Genomic DNA, 20,308 nt, shown 5'->3' with positions numbered 1-20,308 from the left:
CTCTGCTTTCACTCACATGCTCCTTACGCGGCGGCTGCCAGCAGGGTCAGAAACATTACAAGAGTAATGTAGGAAAGATTAGACGACCAAAGCTGTGTTAAAGTGCCAGAGTAAACATTGACGGGGTCGTCTGGAGTTTGAGGTGTCTGTGACCAAGAGCGTGGATCTACATGTGGGAAAATCTACTCTCTGGTCATCTTATACTCTTACATCTTACTGTGTTGAGAAATACAGTTGGAAGGGTCACGTACTAATGTCTTTGACAGCTGGACATAAAAACAAAGACAGCCGGTTCCAAAGGGACGACCATGATTGGTGTTTATGTGCCATCCGACCGAACATTCCCAGATATGTTCGGCCTTTTACAGTAAACGTAGATAAGAGCGACGTCACACTGCTCGGACCACCTGTTGGTTTGCGATACAGGCGTACAGCTGTCTGCATGTCACCAGACCTTCTATTGTTTCCCTACATGTATTGGGAAGAGTTAGAAAAGCACTCAGAGATCCGGATCAACCCCAAAATGCAATCATTTTTTGATATTTCCTAAAGGTTTAAAGGGGCCGTATTATGCTAAACCAACAATGTTTTACCTATTGCTACCTGCTGTTGTGTATTTGGGATTTGCATAAGTCCCGAAAATTTTAAATCAAATCATGGAGATTTTACAAAACAATTCGGCCTTCTTTCATACTTCCGGGAAAGGCGCTGTTTGGAATTTGCCCGTTTGGTGCCTGTGACGTCCATATGTGGTATAAATAGTTTGCTTTGCGCGCGTCCGCCATTGTAGTCTGACGCTGTAGTCAATTGCTTGGATTTACATAACTTCACGTCCGGCTCAAGACCGGCTCATTAAGTATGTGTGGTGGTCAAGCCAACGTCTTTTCTCAATGGGTACTAGGCACCACTTAGCCTTTCTCAAAGAAAAATGCCTTATGCTTGCATTGTTAAAATCGCGGAACGTTTCTTCGGAGTTCCTCGAGATGTATTCAACAAGGGCAGAAGAGTGTAAGATTTTACAAAAGACGCACTCCAGTCCAAAAGAGCAGAGTTGAAGAACGCACAAGTTTGCAGTGACCACAAAGGTTTGCTTCATACATTCTTTATATACTTTACTTGTTTAGCATTTCCCATTAATGTATTATCTTGAAATGTTTTGTGTTTTAATTTTTAACACACAGAAACCAGAAAGAAAGGGTCAATGATACTTTGTCAGGAAAGGTACTTCTACGTCTCCCCTCTTGTTTATTCTGTACACAAATGTGTACATATGACAACAGGACAAAAATCTAATATGGAGACGATTCAGTAATTGTTAGTTGGTTAAATGCATATGCAGTCACGGGTGTCAGCTGTCGGGTGCTAGTCGTCAAAGTTTGTTCACATGGACGCGTCCTCGCAAGACGCAAAGATGAATCATGAAATGCAACTTTACCTGAGCAAAAACAATGCATATTTATCCGGGAGAGTCTTAAAACCAATTTCCCTGACCCAGCCACACACAAAGAAGTTGTAGATCTCCAAAGTTTTCCGAACTTTCATCCGTTTTGTCGTGTAGAATGACGTCTGGGGCACAACATAATTTGATATGTCTGGGAACTCCACGGACGTATAATCCTTGATATCACTCGACAAATCTTTTTTTGATAAAGTACAGGGATCTACAGCATTCCATTGCATAGTTGGATATTTTGCTCATATCTGGTTTTTGCAAGAAAATCTAGGCTAAGCCCCTTTCGTACTCAGAGAGTTTGCACGGTGCTTGCTGCACAACAGCCATTTTAACTTGGTTGACCACCACTTTTTTCTCTTCCGGGAAGAAGTCTCGTTGCGGAATGCAAGCAATAAGCTTTTTTTCGCTATACTCTTGTTGTGGGGCAGACTAGTTCGTACATTGATTGATTGATTGAGACTTTTATTAGTAGGTTGCACAGTGAAGTACATATTCCGTACAATTGACCACTAAATGGTAACACCTGAATAAGTTTTTCAACTTGTTTAAGTCGGGGTCCACTTAAATTGATTCATTATACAGATATATACTATCATATATACATGCACATGCATCCTCGGCTGTTGCCATTTCTAATAATAAGTAACGTATAATTCAAACTTAATCTGTCAGTAGACTCGCTATGAAAGCTTTTGGAGCCTCAAATTTATGTTACGAGCCTCAAGTGTGTGTATACTTGCGGCCAGGCCTCAACTCAAGCAGTGGATGACTGACAGGATTCACTACATTTCTTGCTTTCAACTATAGATAGCTCAAAAAGTTAGGAGCATTTTTTTAAGCGGTCATATAATGTTTTTTGCTTTTTTTCTACATTTGAAACACTTCCTTGCGGTCTACATGACATGTAATGGTGGTTCTTTGGTCAAAATGCTGCATATATTACATTTTACAGACCATTTTCGAGCAGCTTTCTGACCGTCAATTCCAAAATGTAATCACTTGTTCCATATCCCATTTTGGACATTTCCTGAAAGTTTGATGAAAATCCGCCACAACTTTTTGAAGAAATAAAGTGAACATTTTGTCAGTCATTCACTGTTCATTGTCAGTCATTCACTGTCCATGGTCTAGTTAAATTCCTACTTTTTTGTCTCATATGTGACCTGTATTTAGGACTATGTTCACAATTCGGGGTAGGATGACCTATTCGGATTTTTTTTATCTAATCCGATTTTTTTTAATGTAGTCATTCACATTACAAAACAAATGCGATGTCTAATGTTAACGCAATCTGACCCGCATGTAGACATGATGCCATGACGTTCCACGTGCTGCAGTGTTTACGGAAATAAACATGGCTAGAATTCTAGTAGGCATCAGTCACGTCGCATTTGTGGCAATTTCAAGGATTTTGTGCAATCAAAGTCAACATTTTCTGAACCGAATTATTGCATGTTTACGAATAAGAAGGAGGAAGGTAAGCATTTTGGCTCTCGCAGTTTGTGGGACATTTGCTTTCGATGTCTGCTCCAAAGAGCATGCGGGCGAGCATTTAGAAACAAGAAATGGCAAGATGGCAAGATGGCAGTACTGTGTAGGCTATGTATGGTGTGTTGTTTATCAAGGAAGTAGTTTGTTCCAGGAAGCTCAATGGGTTAAGTTGTGCCCTACAAAGTCTTTATACTTTAAGTATGGCGCTTATTACACACAAGTTGTTTGATTTGACATTAATCTTAGTTGTAGTTTCATTACCAAATTTGGAGGGGTTGAAATCGCTGTGTAAAATCGCTAATGCTAATAGTAGCCTGTCATAGGCAAATCCAATATAAATTAACATCAAGCCTGCGCATTTTGGAAGTACGTTTGAGTGTTTTCGTCCAAGCACATTTGGAACGTGAGCCGGTGTTTAGTGAACCTGGCGTCACTTGCAATAAAGTTATCGAAATATGGCACCATTTGATTTTACGTGAATTGATACCCAATAGTAGTTAGTTTTGTTCTTCTTTGTCAGAAAACAATGGCAACTTTGACATATATGGCCACAACAGGGTAAACAGGAAGTTTGGTCACACTAATTTAATCTACTGTCGAATTTCAAATTGCTTATATTGATATTTCCCCGGAAGCATTTGTGAGGGAAACCAAAGTAAAACACAAAAAATGATGGATTTTATAGCCGTTTAAGAGTATTTAGATACTATAACTATGCCCCCCTCCCTTTGCTCACCAGTAAACACTTGGTGTTAAACTCAATAGGCCACATGAGATGCTCTATCCTTTAATTATGTTGGTGCAATTATGCACAGACAACAATATCCAGAGGGCTCCTGTTTCCACCTTTGCCTCTCTTGTCTAGAGTGGAGCCATGTGGTATGCACTCTTGTGGTTGTTAAATTACACAGCGTGGCATGCCTAGTCGACAGGGTATTGCCAACTTCTGAAGGCGTTATTAGACACTACTAAACCTCAAAGAGAACCACGGCGGACATTGACATTACCGGGGTTGTGTTTGTATGCAACACAATTTGTCATCTGGTGTTTAGATTTCTGGGTGGCATATCGCAGTTGGTTGGATATTCTACGGGGAAATTGTGATACCTAACACCTGGGTTGCCTAAAATTGGCACCTGAAACGTTTATTTTGTCATACTCATGTGAATGGACGATTATTAAAGGCACTTTATAAAGTTAAAAGTTAAAGTTTCCAGTGATGTGATGATGGCTGCTGACTTGATATCTGCCTTTGATACTGTGGATCACAGTATACTGATGAATCGACTCAAATCTCAGATGGGGTTTTCTGGTGCAGTTATCCAATGGTTTGATTATTACATGAGGGGAAGTACTTTTAATGTCGCTTTTAATACTCTCCAATGTGTCCAACCTGTCATGTGGAGTTACCCAGGGCTCTGTTCCGGAGCCTGTTTTACTTTTGTTGTACCCAACGCCTCTTGGTCATTGTATTGCTCCTTCAATGATTCAGCGTTTTACTTTTTATCCGAGTTGTTGAAATGTGTATCCTGTATCACAAACTGGTTGTCCTCAAATTTCCTTTAGAATTCTAATAAATTCGAACAAAACTGAAACTTTGATCATTGCTCCCGATAAAAAGAGCCCCCTGATCAAGAACTCTTTTGGTGCTTGGGGTGCATCTGGTAAAACCAGCCTCAGAAACCTTAGGGTTGTGGTTGATCAGTCAATATCTTTGGAGGGTCACTATTGTCAACTGATCAAAAACTGTTTTATATCTCTAAAGTGAGAAATTTGTTGTCAAAATCGGATCTTTTAAAATGATCATTCACGTGTTCATTTCGTCTCGCATTGACTATTGTAATTTTGATTTCACTTGTTTCAACAAATCGACTCTACAAAGACTACAGACTGTACAGAATGTGGCTGCCAGACCTTTGACCGGTGCACCCAGAACAGCCCACATTACCCCCATTATATCCAGTCTTCATCAGCTTCCAGTCAAATTCTGCATTGAGTTTAAGATTTTAGCTCTGAATTTCCGTGCGTTGCATGGTGGGGCCACTCAGTATACCACTGATTTGTTGTGCCCCTACACTTCAGGACGCAGCCTTCGGTCTTCAGGCCAGGGTCTTTGAAAGATCACAAAAACTAATTTTAAAACCCGTGGAGACCTGGCATTCCAGGCTGTAGCCCCCAGACTCTGGAATGACTTGTACCAGTCCCTCTGTGAGCTTGACTGTGTTGACTCTTGAAGGCTACACTTTTTAGTGAAGCTTTTGGTTAATGAACCTTGAACTATGTTTTTAAAAATCCTTTTTATGGTGTTGCCCCTGTTGTTTTAATTTAATTGTCGTTTTAATTCACCTATGTTTTGTACAGCGCTTTGTGATTTCTATCTGTAAAAAGTGCTTATAAATAAAATGTACTTGCTTACTATAAAATCAGTCCTTTTAATTTGGTGCTTCTCTACAAAGGAGTATGTCGGCACCACAGCAAAAACAAGAAGCACAATCGTAATACAAAAGTACCACAACTTACGAGCTCAAAGGAAAACTGCACTTATTTGGGAATGTTGCCCATCATCCACAATACCTATGTGAGACAAGAACACACATCTTCCCTTTTCATGTGTGTTGTAGATAGTAAAACACTGCTAGCACGAGGTGGCTAACAATGGGGATTCCTCACTACCATCAAGGCGCAGGTACAGAACTATGAAATTCCGGAGGGCCCGCCTCAGGAAAAGCCTTATCCCTGCAGCTATAACCGCCCTTAAAGGCCTACTGAAACCCACTACTACCAACCACGCAGTCTGATAGTTTATATATCAATGATGAAATCTTAACATTGCAACACATGCCAATAAGTGCAATTTTAAAATTCCCGCCACACTTCCGGTTGAAAAACTCCTTTGGATATGATTTATGCGCGTGACGTCACAAAAGCAACGGAAGTGGTTGGACCCCATCGGACCCGATAGAAAAGACTCTTGTTTTCTTCGACAAAATTCCACAGTATTCTGGACATCTGTGTTGGTGAATCTTTTGCAATTTGTTTAATGAACAATGGAGGCTGCAAAGAAGAACGTTGTAGGTGGGATCGATCGGTGTATTATCGGCTAAGTACAATACTTACAGCAACACAACAAGGACTACTTACTACGCCTAGCCGATGCTTGCCGCCAAACCCACGGATGAAGTCCTTCGTCGCGCCGTTGATCGCTGGAACGCAGGTGAGCACGGCTGTTGATGGGAAGATGAGGGCTGGCGTAGGTGGAGCGCTAATGTTTTATCATAGTTCTGTGAGGTCCGGTTGCTAAGTTGCTAAATTAGCCTTAGCGTCGTTAGCAACAGCATTTTTAAGCCTTACCAGGCTTAGAATTTTTAACCGTGTAGTTACGTGTACATGGTTTAATAGCATTGTTGGTCTTCTGTCTATCCTTCCAGTCAGGGGTTTATTTATTTTGTTTCTATCTTCATTTGAGAACGATGCTATCACGCTAGCTCAGTAGCTAAGTGTGTCACCGATGTATTGTCTTGGAGATAAAAGTCACTTTAAATGTCCATTTCGCGTGTTCGACTCTCATTTTCAAGAGGATATAGTATCCGAGGTGGTTTAAAATACAAATCCGTGATACACAATAGAAAAAGGAGAGAGTACATAGTTCTGTGAGGTCCGGTTGCTAAGTTGCTAAATTAGCCTTAGCATCGTTAGCAACAGCATAGTTAAGCCTTACCAGGCTGAGAATTTTTAACCGTGTAGTTACATGTACATGGTTTAATAGCATTGTTGGTCTTCTGTCTATCCTTCCAGTCAGGGGTTTATTTATTTTGTTTCTATCTTCATTTGAGAACGATGCTATCACGCTAGCTCAGTAGCTAAGTGTGTCACCGATGTATTGTCTTGGAGATAAAAGTCACTTTAAATGTCCATTTCGCGTGCTCGACTCTCATTTTCAAGAGGATATAGTATCCGAGGTGGTTTAAAATACAAATCCGTGATCCACAATAGAAAAAGGAGAGTGTGGAATCCAATGAGCCAGCTTGTACCTAAGTTACGGTCAGAGCAAAAAAAGATATGTCCATCACTGCCTCTCAAGTCCTTCACTGTAACGTTCCTCATCTACGAATCTTTCATCCTCGCTCAAATTAATGGGGTAATCGTCACTTTCTCGGTCCGAATCTCTCTCGCTCCATTGTAAACAATGGGGAATAGTGAGGAATACTAGCTCCTGTGACGTCACGCTACTTCCGGTACAGGCAAGGCTTTTTTTTATCAGCGAGCAAAAGTTGCGAACTTTATCGTCGATTTTCTCTACTTAATCCTTTCAGCAAAAATATGGCAATATCGCGAAATGATCAAGTATGACACATAGAATGGATCTGCTATTCCCGTTTAAATAAAAAAAAATCATTTCAGTAGGCCTTTAACAGCAGGCCCGGCCGACCTGTCTGACAAGCCTGTAAATGTGTGTTCGTCATGTAGGATGTCTTTTTGTTATTTTTTTTTTGTGATGTGTAATGTCTATTGTTCAAATGTACGGCAGTGACAATGAATTTCCCCAAGGGGACCAATAAATCTAAATGTAAATCTAAAAATATATCTATTCCGCCAATATAGACCTCTTAAAAACAACCAGAATACCACCCACAACAATCTATTTTCAAGCTATGACCAGTATATTACCATGAATTGATTAACGTGGACCCCGACTTAAACAAGTTGAAAAACTTATTCGGGTGTTACCATTTAGTGGTCAATTGTACGGAATATGTACTGTACTGTGCAATTTACTAATAAAAGTTTCAATCAATCAATCAATCAAAACTATAGCGATGTTGTTATTGTTAGAATCTGCTGGCCACTAGCTAGAGGTAATGCTAGCTACTTGAGCAGCCACTGCTGCTGTATCGTCTTTGAGTTTGGGAAAAAATTGTGGCACCAAGCCCAAAAGCCGGTAGACTTAAAAAGCAGTGGACACTGATTCTCAATATGGACCGATATGTAATTTTTTCCAGGGCCTATACGATTGCTAGTAGTCAAGAGGCCGATAACCAATATTCGGAGCAGATATTAATTTGCAGTAATAGTTAGCTAAGCATAAATATCATATGTCAGTAAACAGCTGACAAAGCTTTAGGTTGTTTTTTTAACATTATTTTTATGCAGCGCTAATGTTTTTGTTAATTCAGCTCTGTGAAATCAATCCACCCGAAAAGAAAGTTACATCAATGCTCAAAATTACCAAAATACTGTAAATATTACATGTTACCATGAATGTGCCTATTACTACATTACATATACTTAGAGCATGTATAGAAACACTTGGAGGATGTTTTTAGAGGGCTTTATAGATTAATACATAGACGGATCCCCAATACCTGCAGTGTTAGCCGCCTTGTAAAAGCAATTTTTCACAATTTATAATGCATGGTCAAATGTATTTTATTGAACCTTCCAAATAAAAGTCAAGATACATACACAATGTTTTCTTTTATCTAGTATCGATAAAATTGATTGATTGCCTTTTTAAAACGATGTTAGATAAATATCTTCCGGAAGGCCAACTTGCAGAGCACAGATCAATATACTTGAATTTTGAGAATAAAAATCGATAGATTGATGTAGTGGGTTAATCGTTACACCCTTATTCTTTGATGTTTGGCTTTCCAGTGTGGCCTTTTATAAAACAAATTGTCCTGAGGTGTGCTCCACTTGATGAATAGGTTATGGACCTTGTTTTGATGTCAAGAACAAAGGGTGGCCTGGTGATCAACGAGGGTTTAATTGGATGACAAGGGAGCATAGAGACCGGGCAGACCGAATGATGCCATTCTTTAATGTATTTTGAAAGCACACACTTAGTGGTGCCTAATTAATCAGTGTAATAAGAGACATTGCATGCGTTGAGTGGTGTTTTGTCTTGAAGTGCTCGCCGTAGCTTTAATTTTTGGGGTTGAACTCGCAACGACAAGACCAAGAAGGTTAAACAGCACAGGACATTATATAATTTGCATTGCTACAGATTCAGTCAACATGTGACTAAGGGCTTAATGTGGTCTAATCCATTGTTGGGCCGCGAAAAAACATCTGCTTTTCAGCTGTGGTCCGTATGGACTGCAATGGTACTCAGTTGTAATACACTTTACCACCACTTGTGGCAGTAATAACAATATCAAACAAACAGAAGTCTGGACCTGAAGTGGACCTACAGTGGTGAAGCTGTATTCCCATTTGCACTTTCATTTTATGGAAAGTTTAGTTAAGAAACATATTTATTATAATTGTTTATTTATTTTAGCACAACATAATTGTATATTTTGTCAATTATTTATGACTCCCTTCTTATGCAGTCATTTTGTTTAGTACTTCTTTTTTTAATCAGCCTGACCTGCCTAAGGTATATGTTTGGAAAAATAATAATCTTTGTGATTAACACATGGTTTCATATCATTTGGCAAGGATGTAAACTGTAGGTTGGATGTAACTATTGAATATGATTAAAATAAAGAGTAAGATTACTAATTCAGTGTTAATATTTGAGTTGGCCCCTGTAAAAGAAAGGTAAAAAAGGTTAAGAACCCCTTGTCTAATCTGTTAAAAATTCACATGGGAGGAGTAAAAACTGAAGGAATACAAATAAATGTTGAAAAATGTATTATCCTAATAAAACAATTGGCAGTGGAAAATATATCTTAATCAGACGTGGACAAAATGTCCTTAAGTAAAACTACTTTAGAGTATTATGACTCAAGTAAAAGTAAAGAGTAGTCATCCAAATAATTCCTTGACTAAGTATTCAGTGAAAATAACTACTTAAGTACTCAGTAACCGGTGAGTAACTTCTGATATATTTAGTAGTTTTTTCAATGGTACAAGCACGATAATCGTAGTTGGTGTGTGTTTGTGTGCGTGTGTGTTTGTGACGAGAGGGACACTACAACAAAGAATGCACATTTTACATTCACTACTGACGTTGTACCAGGGTCAATTTTAGCATATGTGCAGCTAAAACATAAAAACACATCTACAACTTTCCGCATCATGTTTTCTCTAGTTGGAAGTAGTTTTTGAAGGCTAAAAATGTGAACATTTCTACTGACAGATAATCATATAAATGTTATTTTTTTATAGTTTGCAAATAAACATTGAAGAGTTATGATGTCAAGTCCCTTTTTAGAGCGTGTTTTTTTGAGTGCGGTCATGTGACTGCCAGACGCCGTTTGATTGGTGAAAAGGAGACAAAGGTCTCTAACGCTTACGTTGGATTGTTGAAACCGAGTCATGTGAAGAAGTCTCTCAACCAAACCGAAATAATTTGTCTTTGCAGGCAGTAATCAATAGATTATAAATACATATATTGATAATATCAATAAATGCAGCGATCGGAATACAACTCAATGTAACGGCGTAAAAGTGGTGTTTCTTCTCCACAAAAATACTCAAGTAAAAGTAAAAAGTACTCTGACAGGTACAATTTATCCAAAAAGTCATTCAAGTAAATTTAACGGGGTAAATGTAGCGTGTAACTACCCACTTTTGATTGTAAGATAAGTTTTTCTCCCATGCCTGAAAATGACTGCACTGAAATGAGGTCTATCTTAAGGCTTATAAGGCATTAACGTAAAAAGTTTTCTAAATGATGATCTAGTATTGAGAGGCAACAGCGAGGAGGAGAGGAGCAGAGTGCTGACTGACTATAGTGCACCTGTGCTCCGCTGACATTTATAAGCCTCTGCGGCTTGTTAGTTTTGCCTAATAAGTCTTTGAAAGGCTCTTATCGGTAATGTTATACAATTTTCCTATTCCCATTCACATGATAATTACAGAAATTGGGTTATGAGACAAGCCTCAGCCTCAGGTTGCGGCAGAGTGTGTTTGATACCCTTTTTACTGGTGACACAAGGAAAAGAAGATGAGGTAATTTGGCGGAAAATGACTTTTTACTTGAAACGATATTTTTTTCCGCATCCTCTTTTCATGAAATAATGGCGAATAAACGCAGCTATCCCCTCATTTACTGCCAACATCGAGCATAGTTTCCTGGTAAATTGGAGGGATCACTGCTGAGGCATCCATGATGATGTTCACCAAATGGATTCCTCAAGTCTGATCCCTGAAATGGATAGGATGATGCTGAAACTGCATTAGTAGGATTTGTTCAATTTTCCACACGTATTTTACTTCCTACATGCATTTTGATAATCGACTAATCAGCTGTAAGGCATTGTGATGACGTGTGTAGAAAGCGGCACACATGTACATTATTGATTTATGATCACCTCCTGGCATTTTGGGCTAATATACTCATTGTATATTACCATATTATTGATTAATTTAAATATATAGACTATATATTTTTTATTTTCTGATATCTGCACTTTGGTGCGTAATGTTTGTGTGTGTGTGACTGACATTTGTTACTGTGAATTATTTTTTCTGTAGAGAGTCAAAGCGCTATACATAGTGGAACCCCTTATTTACATCTTTAAGCTACATTTAAACAAGTGTGGGTGGCACTGGGAGCAGGTTTGTAAAGTGTCCATTAGCCACACCGGACTACAAGCGGCATATATATACGTTGTGAAAAGAGTTATTTACACAGAAAGATTCTGTGAATGTTTATTTATATACCTTAAATGTTTCCAAACAGTGTCTGTAACACGGCAGTAAAACGGTAGATCAAACAAAACAGAAGTCATCGTTATAAACCCACTAGCTGCAGAAGCTAGCTCTCCAATCGGCTAAACAGACTCAATAACTCCCCGGTGACGTTTTGGTGAATTTTCAAAACGGAAACAATACAAAAAGGAATGTCATTGTAAGTTAATAATACCAACACAAACGCTCATAAACATTTTAGCATATTAGCTAATAGCATGTAGAAATACGGATGAAAACGCTCCTACAGACATCATACATGGGACGGTTTAGTAAGTATGAATTGTTTTAGTTATATTGTAAAACTTACAAACTTAACTTTGAGTGATGAATGAACGTTGAAACGTTATGGACAGCTAGAAGACAGAAAGGCAATTGTACTTCCGGTCGAAAGCTCCAAATCAGGGATGTCAAACGTACGGCCGGATCAGAGATGAGATGAGTTTGCTCAGTATGAAAATGAGCTGATATTTTTGAATTAAGTAATCTGCTGTTCTAAATGTGTCCACTGGATGTCACAATAGCAATTATTTGTATCCCCAGTTGCGACAGCGCGCATGACTCCAGAGGGGGCGGAGCTATGTGCCGTGTTAAGATAGAGGCAACACTTCCGTGTTTGGACACTACATACTTAGACTGGTTATTAGTGAGAGTATACAACATTTTATTTGGTACGTTCATGCCTTGATTGTCAAAGATGTTGTCAGTAATGTAACCTACGACATTTCTACCAAAAAAAAAATGCTTTCATGCTTATGATAATAATAATATGTATTCCCTTCTAACTTCATGTGTGATTAATGAAATGAGCCCAAATTCACAAGTTAGGTTGTCGATGATATATGTACAGAATAAACCACATTGTGTTAGTACATCAGTTGACAAAAATGTGTAAATTATGTGATTACTGTGATCCTTTTTCTTGGCGTGCAATGTGGAGGTTAGTATTTTTTTAAAATCTATACTTAGTGCAGACTATGTAGTAATTATTTTAGATTTTTTGTTTTTCATTACATTTGACTTTTGTGACTGTATGTAAAAACCTGCACTGCAACAGCGTAATTTCCCTATTGTGGGATAAACAAAAGTCTATCTTATCCTAATAAAATCCTGTAATTTGATTTTGATATTGTTCTTAGTTTCATCTTCTGATAGGTTAAAAATGAACACCAATGGGAGCATTCTAAATATGTCTGATTCAATTCCACCTATTTGACTGATGAACATTATCACATCATTTATTCAGAAAGTAAAAATAACGACAACTAAAGATAGAATACTATTAACCGCAACATGGAAGTGTGAAAAAACAAAAAACTATGTGATTTGTAAATTTTCAGAATGTGCTTGATATATTTTTAAACTAAGAAAACAATTCAAAGTTGTCTTTATTTTTAAGTTATCATGCCATGATTTTACCAGTCCGGCCCACTTGGTAATAGATTTGTGGTCCCTGAGCACCTACAGTGAGAAAACTTATCCAAAAGATAGCGCAATAGCACAAACAATAACACATTTCAGTGATTTCAGTGTGTTTGCTTGTTTATTTAAAACTATTTGCACTATGGCCGTCAGCAAAGAAAATTCCATAAATTAGCCACAAACTTTTATAAGCCGCAGGGTTCAAAGGGTAGGAAAAAAGTAGCGGTGTATAGTCCGGAATTTACGGTACTTGAATTGATATAGACAAAGTTTAGCTGCGTTAGGCTAAAATGATACTTAAAGCTACTTTTCACACATCTTCGTCTCTCTGTTGTTAGCTAAGTAGCTTACAAGCTAACTCCCTTACCAGTTGGAGTCGGAGGGTGATTCCTTCAGATGTCAGTAAGCCTCCGCTTGAAATGCTCCTGCATCAGAGACGTACGTTCCATGTTTTCAACCACACTGTTGTTGCCAGTGGCCGCAGCCATTTTTCTCTTCCCGCCGGTGGCGCTGACTAGCGCATGTGTAATAGCTCTGAAAAGAGAGATATTTGAGTATGGAGAAACACGGACACAACTTTGTTCTGCTCACGTTTGTAATGACTGAAAATTAAATACACAACTTGTACAAGTATTGGGCACTATGCTTACTGTACTGCAACAAATATTAAAAAACCGAACTGCAATATTCCCAAAACATCAATTCCTTTTCTTAGCACTAGCAGGTTTTAACCAGCAATAAAAGGTGTCTCACTGAGCAGGCATGGGCCGATAAGTCAATAAATCAATTAATCAAACAATAAAATGAAAATTAACTTGCTATGTCGGTCTGTGTTTGTTTTCTCTGTCTTTCGCTTTCAAACAGAGTACAGGAGGGTTCACTCTGTGCATCGCTCTCAGCACCTGAGCGTGTTTATTCAACAGCAGAATTAACGATTAAAATATTGAATTGCCATTAAACGCATTTTGATCATAGTTGACTCACAATCATTCAAAATAATCACAGATAGATATCATTTTTTATCAATAATAAATGTACACTAAACATGTAATTTACAAGTTTAATACCATGGCTAGACAATTATAAATGATAATGATAAATGGGTTATACTTGCATAGCGCTTTTCTACCTTCAAGGTACTCAAAGCGCTTTGACAGTATTTCCATATTCACCCATTCACACACTGATGGCGGGAGCTGCCATGCAAGGCGCTGACCAACACCCATCAGGAGCAAGGGTGAAGTGTCTTGCCCAAGGACACAACGGACGTGACTAGGTTGGTAGAAGGTGGGGATTGAACCCCAGTAACCAACAACCCTCCGATTGCTGGCACGGCCAATCTACCAACTTCGCCATTGCTTTAATGAAATTGTTTAATAATAGTAATGTTTTAAACATTACTATTTTTTAAAAAGCTCAACACAAAAAAATACATAACTACGTTTTAACAACAATTACAAAACAATTGCCTGCATTGCGCTGGTGTCCTGCCAGATTTAGCATTTTGTAGAAACACAGAATTTGTATTGTTGCTGTTGGAGCACTTGCATTCAAAGACGGAGCTACATTTCTATGTTTGAGATACCAGTTTCATGCATTAATTACAAAAAATGTCTCAATATGGATTGTTATAATCATGCTTTGATTGTCGAAGATGTTTGGAGATGTAATCTTTGATATTTCTACCTGAATAAATGCATCTGATATTCTGTACATTACATGTTGCGCAAGTTAATGGTATTCATATCTATGCATATCACAGATATCACAAAATAACATTACAAAATATGTTTGACAAAGCATGATTGTAATGCAAGACATTTTTTATTTTTTTAATGTAGTTAAACCGGATGCATAGAAAGCGTAGCGCTTTTATTTTGAAGCCAGAAAAGTGATTGGTTTGGGAAGGTGTCTTGACATGTTTGCAATAAAAAAGTCCCCTTTCAACTTCCTGCCTACCTTGTTTCATTTCTGTTGAGCTTTTATGCCATTTTACTAAGGCAGTTAGTGTAACAGTCGACATTTTATGTTATCAATGCACCTTAACTGTAAATACGAAAATGAAGCGTCCACCCACCTCCGATCAATGCGCGCAGCAGGCATTTGCTGCAGTGATGTCGTCCCACGGCAAAAAGTAGTCCTTTCTTGTTGGGAGAACAACTTGCCATGGCTTTGAATCTGATATTTCCATACCGTACCCTTTCCTTTTTCCATTTCTGCTCGCTATTTTCCCGCTTGTGGCTCATCAGTAACAAGTGAACGCAGCCAATTTCCCCAAAAAGGATGTATTTGTTAATCGGCCGTTAAAAAATTACTGTCGTTATCGTTATTGGAACTTAAAGTTAACGGGTTATTATCGCCTTAACTTTGACAGCCCTAAAGTACGGATAGTTGAAAGTTCTTGACATTTCGAATTACAATGGTTACAAAAACTAAAAGAAATCTAAGTTTATTGTGTTTAAAGGAATACTTGTATTGTTTTTTATATTATGATTACATTAGTGCTTAATTTGGTCTCAAAATAACAATGATATCTTTTATCGCCAATAATTTGCGAACAATGTCCTGAAGAAATCGGCCTACGCTTATCAATAAGCAATACAGCAATTCACCAAATACAATAAAGTTGTTTCTCGTTCATCCCTGTTCATTGGTTCCAAACATAAATGAATTCACGCAAAATAAGAATCACTGGTTATAAATCAAATAATTTCATAACCTTCTAAATATGTTTTTCCACAATAAGAGAACCTTCTAGACATGAAATAACACCCTTCAGTCACCTCTACATTATTTTGATCCAATATAGTAATGCTGCCTGAGGCTGAGCCAATCAGTGGCCACGATACTAAACAGCGCTCTCTGATTGGTTTAGTCTTCTCTAATATTATTATAGTATTGGTATCTCATTTTTAATATGCTATAAAAAGAGACATTTAACACATTTTTAATACATTTAAAACTGTGATAGGGCAAGGGACGACATTATACTACTTTAGTATCAAAAGGCACCTTTCCTTCTTAACATGAAACTATAGGTATACAGTCATTTGACATCACATGGACAAAGATAAGACCTTCTGGAGGAAAGTTCTGTGGTCAGATGAAACAAAAATTGAGCTGTTTGGCCACAATACCCAGCAATATGTTTGGAAGAGAAAATGTGAGGCCTTTAATCCCAGGAACACCAAACCTACCGTCAAGCATGGTGGTGGTAGTATTATGCTCTGGGCCTGTTTTGCTGCCAATGGAACTGGTGCTTTACAGAGAGTAAATGGGACAATGAAAAAGGAGGATTATCTCCCAATTCTTCAGGACAACCTAAAATCCTCAGCCCGGAGATTGGGTCTTGGGCACAGTTGGGTGTTCCAACAGGAAAATGACCCCAAACACATGTCAAAAGTGGTAAAGGAATGGCTAAATCAGGCTTGAATTAAGGTTTTAGAATGGCCTTCCCAAAGTTCTGACTTAAACGTGTGGACAATGCTGAAGAAACAAGTCCATGTCAGAAAACCAACACATTTAGCTGAACTGCACCAATTTTGTCAAGAGGAGTGGTCAAAAATTCAACCAGAACCTTGTGGATGGCTACCAAAAGCGCCTTATTGCAGTGAAACTTGCCAAGGGACATGTAACCAAATATGAAAATTGCTGTATGTATATTTTTGACCCAGCAGATTTGGTCACATTTTCAGTAGATCCTCAATAAATTCATAAAAGAACCAAACTTCATGAATGTTTTTTGTGACAAACAAGTATGTGCTCCAATCACTCTATCACAAAAAAATAAGAGTTGTAGAAATTATTGGAAACTCAAGACAGCCAAGACATTATATTATTTTCAAGTGTACGTAAACTTTTGATCGCGACTGTATATACAATCAAATAGTCAAAGAAATCACAGCAGCAAACATATACACAAATTATTCATGGAACTATTCATATCCCTCATCTATATAAAACAGTTTAGGTACCCTTAGCATTGCAGTAGCGTTAGCTTTAGCATTAGCTCGGTCATGTATTTAATAGAGCTGTGTCACGCCAAATTTCTTCCCCCTACAAACCCCCCCATTTACTTCCGGGGCTGCGTCCAATAAAATCACAAAGTTGCCGGGGGTCCTTAACCCAGGCATGTGATTTGACCGCAATGAAAAAGACTGAAAAAATTTCCAGGGATCTGGGGGACGAAGGCCCCCAGCCAGGTCCAGAGCTCCTGGTTTTTCACCAATTTAACATGCTAAAATTAACAAAGACAGCACCATTTGAAGAAAATATTTTAGTGTTTAAAGACATGAAAACATCATTAATAGAACATACATAACCCAATTATCCCAATGAATCACTGTATATGGTTCAGTCCCAACAGTATTTAGTCACTAATATTTATATCTTGTGTTCATTTCACATCCACAGGTGTCACATTGATCAGTGTTATTATCTACAGTTTAGTTACAGTATTACCACATTACTTCAGTTCACTTCACACATTAGCTTTCTCGTAGATCCCAGCCCTAACATGAGCTTTCCATGCAAATTTATTTAACAAAATACCAAATGTAAACATTTCATTCTTTTCGCCAAAATAGGATATACATTTATGAAAATAATTAAACATGTTTAGTATTGTTTACTCATATTTGAAAAAAGAAAAATAATAATAATGTGAGGACACTGACATATTGCATGAAACAAGTGTGAAAATATTTACCTTTACACCACTGACAATAGTTTCAAGAGACTACATAAGAACTTAATATTACAAAATAGTATTATATGTAAATTTATTTCAAATAAATTGTTAACTGGAATCAATAATGCGACTCTTTGAACTTCTATAATTTCATAATATATTTTCACGTGGCTTTTTATTTTTAGAAAAACCCATTTATATTTCGCAAAGCAATAATTGGTTAATATTTAAAACAAACATGCGTATTTCGCAAGCAACTAATTTTTAGCTTACCTCATTATTAACAACCCTGTCTGCAACTGAAGTGGGTTGTTTGGGTGGATCTTTCTTCTCGATGTCTACGGCAGTTGTCGATGTAAACAAAGAATGAAGTCCGTAAGGTTTGCTCACTTTCGGTTGACATCCAAAAGTACCAGCTAGTGAAAAGTTCGTTTTCCTTGCTTCAAGTTGTTTTTATATGTTTTTGGCGTTTCGCATGTACTTCCAAAGCCTTGAAACCTTGTGATCCATAGTCAATATTATCATGACACCACGTGCACAAAACCTTTCCGGGACGATCGATTTTCCGAGTAAAATCACCGAACAAAGTTGTAACTTCCTTCTTCCCAACAGTATCAGTGATTTCCCTTTCCATCCAGTCCCATCGAAACTTATTTTTGACATGTTTATCAATTTCTTTTACTCGTAAAGCGTCCTTTCTCTCGAGAACCGACATCGTTTACATATGGAAAATGGCGGTAATAACCATTATGAATGATGACGTTATTAACGTCATCATTCATAACAGATGTCCTGATTGGTCACAAGGAACATATCGACCAATCAACTACGGCGTAATATAAACTACATCTCGAATCTTGATTTAGGGTCGGAAAAAAAAAAAGAAAAACGGGAGATGTTTTTTTTTTCCCCCGAGATTAAAAAAGACGGAATTCCGACTTTAGACGGAAAAATCACATGCCTGTTAACCGGCACGCGACTGTCCTGTTTCGCGCCTGTACAAAAAAAAAACAATAATCGATTTCTTCAGATTCCAGCAGCTGTCAAAGACGAAGTATCCTTCCAGCAACGGGCAGTCAGAGCCGAAGTGCTATCGATCGTTGTCAATGACGTAAGAGGAAATATGACCACGGAAGTAAATGGGGGGGGGGGGGGGGGGGGGTTTGTAGGGAGAAGAAATTTGGCGTGACAGCTGCAACAACTAATCGATTAAATCGATTAAAATAGATTATAAAAATAGTTGGCGATTAATTTAGTCATTTATGCTATGCGCATGCGCAGAGGCAATTTTTTAATTTTTATTATTATTATTATTTTTTTAATAAACCTTTATTTATAAACTGCAACATGTACAAACAGCTGAGAAACAATAATCAAAATTAGTATGGTGCCAGTATGCTGTTTTTTTTCAATAAAATACTGGAAAGGATAGAAATGTTGTTTGTCTCTTTTATCCGATTATTAATCGATTAATCGAAGTAATAATAGACAGATTAATCGATTATCAAATTAATCGTTAGTTGCAGCCCTAGTATTTAACTTCATTGACTGTGATGACATCATAGAAATATACGCTCCCAATATAATTAAACACCATAAAGACACACTCAGGGGTGTAAAGTATTTACATAAAAGCACTTGTACTTGAAAAGGGAGATACTTGAGCATACAGTACCAGCAGCACTTCTAGATGGAGCATCTCTGATGGCTTTACCCTGGATGCCTTGGAGACGTTCTGTCTCATGAGAACCTTCTCACAGTTGGGGTTACTGGCGGGAGATGGAAGGCAAGAAGGATGCCTCTTTGCTCTGCACACAGCGGTGGGACTGCCGGGCCTTGTCGCCTCCAGCTCCTGCATCTGTTGGTGAAGAGCACAGCTGTCAATCATGTGTCACACTGGTGCCAACATCATCCTGACAGCTCACCTGAACACACTGTCCTGCTCACTGCTTTACAAAAGAACAACATTAAAGCAAAGGCATGCTTTTTTTAGGGAAGATAATGTTTCTGCGGCAGATGAACAGAAGAAAAGAGGTGGAAAAAACAGAACTCAGAGGAGGAAGGCAATATTTCTCGTTTGCTGTCCCTAATAAAGGTTTTTTTCTTGCGCTTTGCCTGCTGTCTCTGCATCCTGGGGTCCACAGCAACAACATCTAGGCCACATGCAGACTGTGACAGCTAATAACATGAAGCTAAAATTCGGACGTTTTTTTTCTTTTAAATTTATTTTTTATTTTTTACTGGTTTATGAAAGTGAAAAATATGAAAATGGGCCCCACATCCTTAATGTTTGGACACCTCTAATAAAAAAACAAAACATACATACAGTATTGTTATTTGGCACTCTCTTGCTAGCATGCTAAGTGGTAGCATTTTATACTATATTTAAATGATATTTGTTCAGTATCTAATAAATTGAAATGTATTATGTTTGCAGATGATACAAATGTATATTGTTCAAGAGAAGACTTGAAGGAAGTGTTGAGGATAATAGAAGTTGAGTTGATACAGCTAAAAAAATGGTTTGATATTAATAAATTATCATTAAATGATAAGAAAACTAAATTTATGGTGTTTAGTGGTGCAAGGACAAAATGTGAAGCAAAATT

General features: G+C 37.8%; 1 protein-coding gene and 1 long non-coding RNA gene across 4 annotated transcripts in view; one reads left to right on the top strand and one right to left on the bottom strand.

Moving 5' to 3' along the window:
- The window catches only part of LOC133640979 (uncharacterized), a 118,194-nt gene that overhangs the window by 66,023 nt on the left and 31,863 nt on the right, over nucleotides 1-20,308 (bottom strand). For 2 of the 3 annotated variants that reach the window (XR_009824236.1, XR_009824238.1), the window contains 2 exons: nucleotides 19,375-19,557; nucleotides 13,377-13,543 (listed from right to left, as the gene is read on the bottom strand). This is a non-coding gene — a long non-coding RNA (uncharacterized LOC133640979). The remainder of the gene's footprint in view (nucleotides 1-13,376; nucleotides 13,544-19,374; nucleotides 19,558-20,308) is intronic. The other variant, XR_009824237.1, reaches the window with a different exon arrangement.
- kcnk3a (potassium channel, subfamily K, member 3a) overlaps nucleotides 1-20,308 on the top strand; it is a 91,050-nt gene that overhangs the window by 65,398 nt on the left and 5,344 nt on the right. The window lies entirely within an intron of this gene.

Source organism: Entelurus aequoreus, linkage group LG23 (genome assembly GCF_033978785.1).
Source record: "Entelurus aequoreus isolate RoL-2023_Sb linkage group LG23, RoL_Eaeq_v1.1, whole genome shotgun sequence".
Taxonomy (NCBI): Eukaryota; Metazoa; Chordata; class Actinopteri; order Syngnathiformes; family Syngnathidae; genus Entelurus; species Entelurus aequoreus.
Note: the sequence above shows the minus strand (reverse complement) of the source record. Positions and strands in the feature narration are given on the sequence as shown.